The sequence below is a fragment of the Equus quagga genome, chromosome 12, assembly GCF_021613505.1.
Source record: "Equus quagga isolate Etosha38 chromosome 12, UCLA_HA_Equagga_1.0, whole genome shotgun sequence".
NCBI lineage: Eukaryota > Metazoa > Chordata > Mammalia > Perissodactyla > Equidae > Equus > Equus quagga.
Window position 1 is genome coordinate 83,982,428 of NC_060278.1, and position 9,180 is coordinate 83,991,607.

Here is a 9,180-nt window from a genome sequence, read left to right on the forward strand (position 1 = left end):
TGCATCCCAAGGAATCGTGACTCCGCAGGAGGTGAAAGCCAGGGGCCTTTCGGATTAGTGCTCTTAGGCTCAGGGGCTGTCAGATTTTTAGAGAAACCTCAGAACCCCTCTTTCCACAAATGGAGACACTGAGGCCTCAGGAATGGAAGGTACAGGTGTATCCACACACAATGGCACTAAAACCAAAGCGGGGAAAGAGGCGGCGCTGGGAAGGACTGGGCTCCCTCCCCACCCCCATGATGGCCCTCAGCCCCTCTGAACAGCTTCCAACAAAAGAAAGCAAGGTGCTTATTACACTGAAGGCTAAGACAAATTTGTAGCCCCCTCTCATTTCCAGTCAGTCGCGGCCCTCAGTTCCCTGTGTAGAGACTCACCAGTACACACAGACGCACACACACACACCAGACAGACACACATACACACACAGCACAGAGACACAGACACACACAAACCAGACACATACACGCACAGCACAGAGACACAGACACACACACACCAAACAGACAGACACACAGACACACATCACAGAGACACACACATGTAGACACACGCAGACACACAGCCCTGACAGTGTGTGTTGGGGGGGGGGGGTGATTCCTGGAGCCCCCTCGGGTCACACAAGCGCACAGGAGTGCTGTCGTTAGAGCTTGTCTACAAATCGCAGCTCTCCATAGCTCTCACCCATAACTCAGGAGAAAAAAACGAAAAAGACAAAAAAATGTTTTTTGAGAGAATGGGAAAAGGCAGAGACCAAAAGCGAAAGACAAAAAGAACAGGGTAAGAGGCGTGGAGAGCTAGGCCACCTCCCGGGTGGGGGCGGGGCGGGGTTCCGCGGGGGGCGGGGCCAGGTGCTCCGGAGGCCGCGGCGCGAGAATGAGTTGGGGCCGGAGGGGCGGTCGGAGTCTCAGTGCAGCGACCTTTAATTAAAGACCCTAGAGGAGGAGCGAGGAGGGGCTCAGGGATTGTCGGCCTGGGTTAGCTCCTCCCCTGCAAGTCGCCGTCCCCCTCCCCAAATACACAGAATCACTCAATCTTGCGGGCACAGGAGAAGGAAGGTGACCCTGACGCTGCCTCCCGCTCGGCCTGGCCCCTCCCCCTCCCACTTTAGGGTAGCGGGGAGGCGGTCTAGCGGCCGGGGGGGGGGGGGGTGGGTGGGAGGGGGACAGGGGAGGCAGGGAGAGAGAGGATGCTGAGGACCTGACGCGGGTACCCGGGGTGAGGGTTGCCATAGGAACCGCTGAGGCGACGTCCCTAGGAGGGAGAGGGGAGGAGCTCGGTGAGAAGAGAACGGGAAGAGGAGGGGGCTACAGGATCCGAGGCGGGAGACTGCGGCGGAGGAGGCGCGCGGAGGGAGGCGGACAGGAAGGTGACAGGCGCGAGGGCCTGAAGATGGATAGCATTTCTCGCCTTTGCAAGCCCTCACTCAGTTCTTCCCAGACCCCCAGACCCGCCCACTCCAGCGTCCAGGGCGCCCTCCTGCAGGGCGAGCCTAGGGAAATCAGGCCAATTCTCCTTGTCCTAACCGCACCACTGTTTCTGACCAGACTACCCGTTCCCTGGTCAAAATTAACTGCATCCTTTCCCCTAGAGGGAAACTGAGGCAGGGAGAGTGGGAATGGGTTTCTAGTAGAGAGGTGGGTAGAGGTCTTGTCCTTTGAAGCCTCTGTCCCTCCTATCAACCCTGAGATGTCTCGGGGCGATGGGTCTGGTGAGGTCTCTGGCCCCCGCTGCTTCCCTGGGACCCCACCCCCCAAAGCCCGAGGCACGCCAGGGCTTGGGCGCCGCTGTCCTGCCCGAGGCAGGACAGCCGGGGCGGGGATGCAGGACACAGCCGGGGCGGGGATGCGGGCAGGGCTGGGGGTTCTCCGGAACCCCGGAGAGGGCGGGGTGGGGGTCGGGCTGCGCGCGGAGCAGGGCTGGGCTCACCTCTCTGCCTGCTGCCTCCGCCGAGCAGGAGCCAGAGCGCGAGCCCCGCAGAAGCAGGTTAGGTCGGCGCCTGCGCCGCAGCCGGGGGCGGGGGTGAGGCGGGGGTGGGAGGGGGGCGCCGGCCCGCCCCACGGGCTGGCTCTGCAGATTGTGGACCCCTGCGGGACCGCGAACCCCTGTCCCCTTCCAGAGTTCCTTTCTCTCTCTGAGACCCCAGGTCCCTCACGGAGATCCCACCCTCTCCGTGCGCCCCACCCCCTCATGCAGTCCTTCAAACTCATTACCGGCCCTCCCATCACTCCCTCAATCTCCCACCGCTCTCGCTGAAGCCCCTCGCCCTCACCGAGCCTTCATTTCCTCACTGTATCCTTAGTTCCCTCTCTGGTCTCCATCCCCCTCATGGGCCCCCCCCCCCCCCCCCCCCATTACAAACCCCCCCCCCCCCCCCCCGCCCCCCCCCCCCTCCTTCACAGACTCACCTCTCTCTCTGAGCCCCCACCTGTGGCTGAGCCCCACCTCTGGGTCGCTGGGCCCCTAGCAGCAAGTCCCCTCCTGCTTGCATCAGGAGCCCCTTCTCTCTTACTGAAGCCCTAGCCCTCACTGAGGCTCCCCTCCTCTCTCTATTTCCTTTTCCTCTTTGAGCCCCTACCCCTTGCTAGGGATCAGCCCCATTATCTGGAGAAGGAGTCACGGTGGGGAGGAGGAGTTGGGAGGGGACACCTTCCTTCCTTTCCCCTCTGGAAGGAGCCAATGAGACAACCTTCCTTCTTCTCTCTCCCAACCTACCCTTCGTTATGCCCTGGGTAGTGTGTGCCCTGTGGCCCATCTCCCCAGAGAGGCAGGCCTTCCAGGCAGCTGGGCTTACTTCATTCTTCGTCATGTGCCCACAACCTTGATTTCGTCCACATTTGCTGTGTGGTCTTGGGAAAGTCACTGCACCTCTCCAAGCTTCATCAGGGACCATGGCATAAACACGCCTTCATGCCTTGAGCGTCCATTCTGTCTCTCCTTGTGCTAGGGGCTGGGGACACAAACAAAAATGAGCTCCACAAGATGGGACCACATCTTTTTCATTTACTATTGTCTCCCTAAGCCTCGCATAGTGCTTGGCATTGAGTAGGCAGCTCAATAAATATTTACTGAACACCGACTGACAATAATAGCAAATATATGGTGCCTGTTACGTGCAAAGGGCTTGCCTAAGTGGTTTATAGGTACTACTTACTCATCCAACCATGTGTGTGTGTGAGGGGGAGAGTGGGAGGAAGGCCTGGAGCTCAAGACTAAAGGCCTAGGGGCGGCCTGGTGGGGTAATACTTAAGTTCGTTTGCTCTGCTTCAGCTGCCTGGGGTTTGTGGGTTCGGATCCTGGGTGCGGACCTAGGCACTGCTCATCAAACCATGCTGTGGCAGCGTCCCACATACAAAACAGAGGAAGACTGGCACAGATGTTAGCTCAGGGTCAATCTTCCTCACCCCCCCCCCCCAAAAAAAAACTAAAGGCCTTGAGTGGTAACAGGAGATGAAGCTGGAGAGGCAGGCATTCATGAGACCCTGCTGGGCCTCGGGAGCCAAGGTCAGGAATTTGGACTTCCGCCCAAGGGTAGTGGGGAGCCACGGAAGGGTTGTAAGGAGGGGAGAGGGTGTGGTCTGGTTGGCACTCTGATAAGATCCCTCTGGCTGCTGTTCCCTCAAGAGAACAGGATGGAAAACTCAAGAGCGGCCGCAGAGAGGCCAGTGAGGATGCTCCAGATCAGAGATGACGGTGTCCTGGCCTATGGGGCTCGCAGAGAAATGAATGGATTTGGGACATGTTAGGGGGTAAAATAAACTACACGGATAGCAAAAGATTGGAAACAACCTGTGGCAGTTTTAAAACATGGCCACAAATTCTTTAGCACTTCTCCTACAGAGAGACAGGGTCTAGGGACCCTTTCTTTGTATCTCGGGTGAGCTGATGACTGCTTCGACCAACAGAGAATGGTGGAAGTGATGCTCTGACTTCCAAGGCTAGGATGTAAAGGACGTGCACTTCCTCTGGAACTCTAGCTCTTGGAGATCCGAGGTGCCATGCAAGAAGTCTGTCTACCTTGAGGCTGCCATGCAATGAGGAAGCCAAAACCACACGGAGAGCCCACAAGAAGGCGCCACAGTCCCAGCTGAGCTTGGCCTTTGGGTCATCCCAGCTCAGGCGTGAGACAAGCGATTGAAGAAGCAGCCAGGTGATTGCAGTCCACAGCCTTTCAAATCAGGATCAGCTCCAGTGGTGTTGGAGAGGGGCTGGAGGAGGTTCTGGAGGTCATGGGAAGGGATGAGATCAAATGTGCAGGAGGATGGGCTGGCCCTGAGCCAGCACAGGAAGGATCCAGTATCCTCTGAGGCCCAGGGAAGGAGGGGAGGGTGGCCACTGAGAAGAGATGCAGCGTGTTGGTTGTGAGTTGAACTCTGGAGTCAAACAGATCCAGGTTTATTCTTGGTTCTACCACTTGAGCTCACATGATTTAACTGCTCTGAGCCTCAGTTTCCCTCACTGTACAATAAAGATAATATTAGTAGTTGCCTCTCAAAAGGGTTATAAGAGTGAAATGAGATGTGCATAGAAGACATTTAGCGAAGCACCTGAAACAGAGTAAGAACTCAGGACATCACTGTGTTTGTTACTACCATCATTGCTACATTAGTTTATAGGTGGTGAGGGTAGGAAGTTGAGTGACGTGACACCTGATAAATTGAATGCTCTTGAGTAAAACATGAGCCATTATCTGAGAAAAAGGAAAGTTTTAGCTCAACAGGAGGCTTAAAAAGCTGGTGAAACAGACACAATCGGTGACATATTGTATGATTCCATATATATATGAAATATCCAGAGTCAGAAAATCCAGAGAGACAGGAAACATGAGTAGTTCCTAGGGTCTGGGGGAAGGGAGGAGGAATGAGGAATGACTGCTCAGTGGGTTTCCTTTGGGGTAATGAAAATGTTCTAGAACTAGATAGTGGTGATGGTTGCACAACATTGTGAATGCACTAAATTTTATGTTACATGTATTTTACCACAATTTCTCAAAAAAGGTAGTGAAGGGCCAGCCCTGTGGTGCAGCAGTTAAGTGTGCATGTTCCGCTTCGGTGGCCTGGGGTCCGCCGGTTCAGATCCTGGGTGCGGACATGGTACCGCTTGGCAAGCCATGCTGTGGTAGGCGTCCCACATAGCAAGTAGAGGAAGATGGACATGGATGTTAGCTCAGGGCCAGTCTTCCTCAGCAAAAAGAGGAGGATTGGCAGCAGATGTTAGCTCAGGGCTGATGATGGTGATTGGTATCACTTGTTCCAGGATCATTTATCTTCTCAATAACCTTATGAGATAGGAGCTGTGATAACCCCCATTTCGCAGATGACAAACCTGGGTCTCAGGAGGTAAGTTACTTACCCAAGCTCATTCAGTCAGGATGTGGCAGAATCTGAATTTGCTCTGATAGCTCAGAGGCCATGATCGGTGGAGGCAGTGGCCTGCATGACTGTGACTTTCTTTGGCAGTGTCAGGAAAGGTGGGAGTGAAGAAGAAGGCTGCTGGTATCCCAGCTCCTGGGTTAGGGTCCCCTGGACAGGTGGGGCAGAACGAGGGGATGCATGGGGATGCAGAGAGCAAGGGAAAGAGTAGATCCCATGATGAACCTCGGGATGGATGCTGACTCGGTGAGGAAAGATGCTAAGGCAGCCCAGGAGGGGAGCAGATGGATCTGGAGAAGACGCAGAGATTCCAGACTGAGGGGCTCAATGAACTCCAAAAACAGGCGGATGGGAAGGAAGTGAGTCTGAGGTCAGAGGGTGGGACCCTGTAGTTAAAGATTTTAGGTGTACAACCTTGTAGGCGATGAGAAGGCCTAAGCCAGTGCTGTCCAATATAAATTTCTGCAAAGATGGAACGTTCTATATCTGTGGTGCCTTTACAGAAGCCACCGGCCACATTTGGCTGTTAACCATTTGAAATAAGGCTAGTGCAACTGAGGAACTGAATTCTAAATTTTATTTAACTTTAATTACCACTTTAAATTTAAGTTTAAATAGCCACACTCGCTAGTGGCCACCCTATTGGACAGCCAAGTGTCAGTGGGACAAACCTTGCTTCCAGGACCCTACTGTGGGCAGGATTGCTGCCATCTCAGACCCCTCAGCCACCCCCATTCACCCACTGCTTTTGCTCTGCCCCTAGTGGTCTCGTCGCCACATTGCAGCCACAGTGTTCCTTTCTTCCCCTGCTCAAAACCCTCTGTTGACGCTGCATCTTACTCAGGGTGAAAAGAAGACTGTGGTGGATTAAAGAGGGCCACTCAACTCTTTGTCACTCTGCCCTTCCAGATGGAGTCGATTTCTCCTCCCCTTGAATCTGAGTTGGCCCAGTGACTGCTTTAACCAACAGCATGTGGTGAAGGTAATGCTGTGTCAGTCCGGGACCTAGCTTTCAAACAGCCTGGCTTCCACCTCCCCGCTCTTGGAACACTCACTTGTGGAAAGTCTCCTCTTGGACCGGAGTCCCCATGCTGAAGAAGCCACATGGAGAGGCCACATGGAGGTGCTCCGGTTGACAGTCCCGGCCACACTTGCAGCCCACACCGTATCGGACAGCATCATGGGAGTGAGTCATCCTGGATGTTCTAGCGCACTGGAGCCCCCAGATGACATCACGTGAGCAGAAGAACCATCCCGCTGAATCCTGTAGGCCCACAGAATCTGGAGAGATAATTAAATGCTGTTGTTTTCAGCTACTAAGTTGTGAGACATGCAATAGACATCCCAAACCAGTCCTCATTATGGCCTATCATTGCCCCCTCGCCCACAACCTTACCACCCTCCTTGATCTCATCCTCTTCCATGCCCTCTCTCACTGTCCTCCAGCCACGCTGGCCTCCTTCCTCGGCCTTGAATGAACCACATTCCTTAGGCAAACTCCTACCTAACGGCCTCAGGGCCTTTGCGTGTGAGTGCTTCTCTGCCTTTATTGCTCTTTCTGCAGATATCTGCATGGCTAGCCTCTTGCTTTATTCAGATCTCTGCTCATATGGCATCTTATCAAAGAGGTTTTATTTAAACACTGTGGTAGAGACACAGACTGCTCACCAAATTTCCATGTGCTCCATGTATATTTCCCAGTCCCCTTGAAAGGAGTCCAAGCCACGTGATCAGTTCGGGCCAATGAGCTACCAGCAGAGCGATGCAGGTCACTTCTGGGCCAAAGCCTTGGTTCTGGTTGCTATGCTGCATAACAAACCAACCCCAAACTTAGTGACTCAAAACAACAACAATCATTATTTTGCTCCCAAATCTGCAATTTGGGCAGGCCTCAGCGGGCAGGATTGAGTCTGCTCCACTTGGCTTCAGCTGGGGAGGATTGACCGGGGACTGGAAAGATCCACTCCCAAGGTGGCTTGCTCACATGGCTGGCAAGCTGTCGTGGCTGTTAGGTGGGCGCTCAGCTGGGGCTGAGGGCCAGGAGCCTCAGTTCTTCTCTGTGTGGGACTCTCCGCAGTTTCTCAAGCTTCCTCACAGCCTGGTGGCTGGCTCCCAAGACTAAGGATCCCAGGAAAGAGGTGATGACAGCTCTAAGTTTCTGGAGGCCAGAGTCTAGAAACTGGCATAGTGTCACTTCTACTCTGTGCTGTTGGTCACAGAGGCCAGATTCAAGGGGAGGAGACATACTCCCCAACTCTCAGTACGAGAAATGTCAAATAATTTGGGGGCCATGTTTTAGAACTGCTAGACCATTTAGGAGCTGGTGCATCACCACTCGGTTATCTTTTCTCCTGACAGGACACTTGTGGAGGCTATCTGGTGACACAGTAGAGTCAACAGTTGGAAGTTGACTGGAGTGTTGAGTCCCTGAGTGGAGGACAGCTGCTCCGAGAGTCGCAATATCAGAATATATTTACATATTTTTATAAATATATTATATATCTTTGTTGTGTCAATCCATTGATATTTTAGAGTCAATGTGTTATGTCACAATCCAGCCTATCCTGATTGGTAAAGAAATTGGTACCAGAAGTAGGGTATTTATGGAACCAAACCCAAAATATGTGGCAGTGCCTTAGTGGTTCGGGCAGCAGGCAGGAAAGTTGGCAATCTTTGTTATGCAGAAGCAACACATTTGGTAAAACTTTTACTGCGGTAACTTTGGAAGCAGACTGTATGGGTGCCTTTGGCTGCGTTTGTCCAAATATTCAAGAGAGAGCTGAGTTCAGGAAAGAACTGACTGGTTTGCAAACAAAAATAAAAGGAAATAGAGTTCAGAAACTTAGATCCTTGCAGAAGTGGAAAAGTCTAATGCTTCCAGACCCCAAGCAGAAAGAGATGAGCTTTAAAAAAGTGCTGAACACAGTAAAATCTGTGAATTCATTAAAATGTTTCAGGGCAAAGGTTAGGTTAGGGGTGTGGTCTTCACTCTCATTTTAAAAACGTCTCTATTGATTAAAGTATCTTGGGCTAGAGTCAATTAAAGTAAGAGATTGGATTTTAAGAGGCTTTGGATGAAACATACTCTGTAAAATTTCTCAGATGGACACAATAATTCAGGGCCAAGATCATATTCGAGGTGTGGCTTTACCACCTACCATTCCTGATGGTCGCCATTAAATGAAGAGAGCTCTTGGAGGTAAGAATGCGAAGAAAGCAAGCAAACCTAAGGACTGTGTGTTGAAACATATTGTGCATATGGTTTTAGTGCACAAACTGGAGTCAAATGGCTAAGAACTCTGTTTTTGAGAGAACTGTTCTGACAAAGAAATCACAAGCCTGCGATAAAAAAAAACCCATGACTGAAGCTGAAAATGATCCTAGGAACCTTCACCCATTAGCATGGCTACTATCAAAAAAATCAAAGCAAAAACTGAAAATAAGTGCTGGCAAGGGTGTGGAGAAATTGGAACCGTTGTACAATGTTGATGAGAATGTAAAATGGTGTAGCTGCTGTGGAAAACAGTACGGCAATTCCTTGAAAAATTAAAAATAGAATTACTTTATGATCCAGTAATTCCACTTCCGGGTATATACTTAGAAGGACTGAAAGCAGGGTCTCTTGAAGAGGTATTTGCACACCCATGTTCATAGCAGCATTATTCACAACAGCCCAAAAGGTGGAAACAACCCAAGTGTCCATTGGTGGATGAATGGATAAACAAAATATGGTATATACATCCAGTGGAATATTATTTAGCCTTAAAAAGGAAGGACATTCTGACACATGCTACAGCATAGATGAACCTGC